A 4,703-nucleotide genomic window follows, 5' to 3' on the forward strand; every position below is an offset into this window, starting at 1 on the left:
TCCAGAGAGGAAAGGTATTATATTGCTTCAAATTCCACTTCAATGTTATAATTTTAACAGCTACATTTAAAGTACCCTAAATACCAAAAATAGTTGTTCCAAATTTTGCATGAACTCCATGTAAAATTGGTCTCTACCTGCGATTAGAAGCAGTCTCTTTTTTAGCAGGTAAATATAGGTGTAATATAGATAATAAATGCTGTTATATTGAAATAATGTAAATTCTCTTGCATAGTTGGCTCCCTGGATGAACTCTGGTATTGATACCACTAGCTTGAGAGTCTCCTGATGTTCTAACTCAGTAATATCAGAATGGGAGATGCCATATAAGATTGAAGGGATGTGTATTTTTTATTATTTTTATTAAAACTTTTAAACACCTAGAAAGTGTTGTACAGATACTAAGACTAATCCCATTCATGTGACTATCACGTGTTCACAGTCGAAGAGACAGGATACTAAAAGAAAGCGGAATGGGGAGGGAAGAGGAAAGCAAGCATTGGAGCAGCTGCTCCTTCACTGGCTGATGGATGGAGCTAGGTTGGTCTCCTTGCCATGATGTTCTTCCTGGGAGATGGGAGAAGGAAGCAGAAAAACGGTTCTTCGCAGAATCGTTCAACCTTGAGCAGTTCTTCACTCTATGAGGAGTTCTGTCTTTTGAAGGAAATGTAAAGAAGCAGACATTCTTCTAAATGTATTTATTTAAAGGCAGTTAAAGGGATACAGGAATGCAGGAAGACTATTGGTCCAACTAACTGTCTGAAAACATTATTTTTACTGTCTCTTTGTGCTTTTTATCCTTTTATTTTGCTACTTTTAGGAATGTAGGAAGCTACCTAATACTACTAAGTCAGACCATTGGTTCATCTACAGTGTACTGTCTACAGTGTCAGCGGTTCTCCAGGATTTCAGACAGGGGTCTCTCCCATCTGCAGTAGCGTACTAGAAAATTCAGAAGTGAAGGGTCCCTTTATCTTAGTTCCTTTTTTGCTGTGGGGTTGAGAATGAGATCCTTATTAAATGCCTTTTCCGACAACAACAGACGCTCCTAGGAGCTAATAAGCATGAAGGAGAAAAGAGTTAGTTACTGAGAAGAGTCTTCTCAGTGGCTAACTCACCTCCTTTCACTCTGATTGGTTCCAATCAGTAGGAAAGGATAAAGAAGCATGTTAGAAGACTCTTCACGGCAGAAGACTCTTCTCATGCCCCTTTCATGCTGATTGACTCATAGCATGCTGGAGGGGCCTTGCTAGGACCCCGCTCCTTAAAAGGTAAAGGGTGTAAGACGCTCTGAGCCCCTGGACAACTACACCCCTGCCGACCTGCACCTGGAGATGCCAGGGACTGAACCTGGAACCTTCTGCTTGCAAGACAGATGCTCTTCCACTCTGCTTAGCAGGTTTTCAGCTAACGCCTTTAATTAAACTCAAGCTTTATTGCTTTAACTTGACAATGATTTGAATCATCCTGCCTAGCCTGTACTAGGAAAATTAAGTATCCAGAATATTTTTAATGACATTTTCCATCTACACATTATGACTGCAATCCTAAATTCAATTACACACACTTGTCCACTGACTGTAGTAAACAGCAGCCATATTTCATTTTTATCTGCAAGTTAAAGAATTCAGTGTGACTTACTTTCAAGGAAGTGCAGACAGGATTACAGAGTTAGGTCACAGCCCTAAGGGCACTTTTTTATTTATTTCATTTTATTTATGAATTGTTCCCTGTGAAAACTCTCAAAGCGATTTAACAATAAAAACATATAAAACTTCATATATAAAACCGATTGAAACAATTCCATATATAAAAACAGTATCAGATTCAGTACAGATATAGATTGGGATAAAAATCTCCACTTAAAAGAATTGTTGAAGAAGGAAGGTCTTCTACAGGTGCTGAAAAGAGCCAAGAGAGATGGCACCTATCTGATGTGTAACGGGAGCAGGGATAGGAGAGAAATTTGATTCCATTCGCATTTAAAGCCAAATGTATCAAATTGGTACTTTCCAAAACAATGAGAACTGAAACACAGCCAGACTTCGAAATTTGCACTTATCCAAATTTTGTGTGCAGTTCTCCAACCAAGCAATGTTTATAAAAATGTGTATGTGAGGGGGAAGTGTGCACAAAATGAATATATTGGTGAAAATAACATACACAAATGCATTGTTTTAGGATTAATTGCTTGCAAAAATGTGTACATTAATCAAAACTACATGCAAAATTGCATTTATTAAGAGAAATTCACACTAAAGGGCTAAATAATTTTCACAAGGTTTTTAAACTATATATACATATATATTGCAAATTGTTGCAGAAATGTGGAGAACCAAATTAAAGATTAGAAAAATGAGAAATTTAGAGAACAAAAATTGACATATCATTCTATCCCTAAACAGGAGGGAGTTCTACAGGGTAGGTACTGCCACACTAAAGGCCCAATTCTGACATTGTATGGAATGGACCTCCTGAGAAAGTTAACTGGGGAAATTTCCAGAGCTTGAGAGGGAATGAATGAATGGTAGGATAAGAGGAACTTTCATTTTAATGGACAAGTCTAGCTTTTAATCACAGTGAATTATTTTCCTAAGATACTCCAATTGTAGTGGTTTGGAGGAGGGATTAAAAACTATGTATTTTACAGATGGAACTATGACTTCCCCTATGGAGAGATCTTCACTGTATTCCAGTGGCGTCACTAGCGGGGTGCGGAGAGTGCGGACCGCACCCGGGTGACACCATGAGGGGGGTGACACCCAGAGCCGCCCCGTCGCGGGGCAGGGCACCCACGCCGTTGCCCAGCAAAGGAGCCGAGAAGCGCTCCGGGTCAGCGTCAGAGCAGCCAACTCCTCCTTGGAGGCAGGCAGGCGAGACCGGGAGCAGTGTCGGCAGGGCAAGGGAGGCGCACCGGCATTCCCAGGCCTGCTTCTCTGGCTGGGTGCCCCTCCAGCACGTGCCCTCCCAGGGACATGGGTGGCTGGCCTTGTGCATGCACACACGCGCATGCTCAGCAGGACATTTGGGGGCTCGCCAAGGAGTTACCGCACCAGGTGACACCAACGCTGGTGATGCCACTGCTGTATTCCCAAAAATCCTTAGGAGAGACAGAAGCCCACTCCATACCAAAGACCTTTGAGATAACAGGCCCCTTGCTGGGCACAGTGACATTTCCCCACTCCATTCTTTTCTGAGGTTCCATGCTTTTTCCACATACTCCCTCACCCACTCCCCCATGATTTCTATCGTACCTACTCCAAAATGACAAAGTTTGCCCTTGTGGGAGAACCACCGCAGCTATCACTCTGAAATTTGGCCAGATCCATCCTCTCAGAAGGGATGACCATGCCTGCAAATTGCATCCAATTCTGGCAAAAAATGAAAAAGGTATACTTTTCCTTTGTTTTAAAAAAATTAAGGTGCCCTGCACAATAATGCCTGGATATATCTACCTAGGCATTAACAGGTTTAAAGCACTATGGGGGAAGCTGTGATGCCTGTAAATTTAATCTATTTCTGTGAAAGGAAAAAAGTCATAGCCATTTTTAGATTCCTCTTTATAGTGAATGTGGTGGTGGGGAGCTTCATTTTTGACAGATCTAATTCAATCCTGAATAACTGGAAAGATGAAGAGTGGCTCCGAAATGGAAATGGACTGCCTTCAAGTCAATCCCAACTTATGGCTACCCTAAGCAAACCAAAACTACAGATGCAAGTCAATTTTGTGGCCAGTGCATACCCATGCTGTATACAGAAAATATCAACCTCACAGAATTAAAATTAGAAGTGTTTAAACAAACAAATGCTCTCAGTGAATTCTAAACAGGACACACACAAACACACACACATATATATACACACACACCCCTCAGCAGCTTTATTATCATTCTAACAAGGGAAAAGCAACCTGTTTCAAGGTTAAAAAAATTAGCATAATTACACCTAATTGACTGCATGTGTTAGAGAGAAACATTAATCACACCTTTAATAAATGTTCAAGTCATAAAGTGAACCTGAAGTGAAAGGGTCAATACTGGAGGATCAATATTGGTTTGAGTAAGTGATCCGGTAATTGCCAGACTCCTTTGCTTCTAAGCAAACCTTCTTAAGTTTTGCTTATAATAATCAGACATATGGTGTTTACTGTTGTAATCATTCATGTGTACGGAGCTCTGAACCTTCATCATCCATTATAAAAACTCTCATTATGCAACTTTAATGTAAGATAAAAAACACCAACCAATGTTGCCCAGCTGTAGCAGAATTCTGTCACACTGGCATTTAACAAGTCTGAGCAACAGAAACACATGATGTTGGAATGCCTTTCCACATTCTACAGGAGAAGGAAAATTGAGCCAGCTATAATGCCTTAGAAATAAAGCCAGCCCTGCATGAACATAATGTGTGGATGTTTTGAAGCCATATTATACACTTTCTAATTACCCCAGGTAATGCAGTGAGAAGATGAAGAGGATGGAAGAGATCATGTCATTCTGTTCACAGCTAGAGAGGCAAAGGGAGGAAATGAAAGCTGCTGGCAGGTGCTCCCTGCCCATTTCTTTGTCTCTCTCTCCCTCTTCCTCCTCCTGTGGTTCATCTAGAGCAGTGGTTCTCAAACTTTTTTGGTTCTTGGAGCACTGTAAAACATATACACATTTTCTGGTGCATTTCGTGTACAAAATTAAAAATATATTAATATA

This window comes from Rhineura floridana, chromosome 1 (genome assembly GCF_030035675.1).
Source record: "Rhineura floridana isolate rRhiFlo1 chromosome 1, rRhiFlo1.hap2, whole genome shotgun sequence".
NCBI lineage: Eukaryota > Metazoa > Chordata > Lepidosauria > Squamata > Rhineuridae > Rhineura > Rhineura floridana.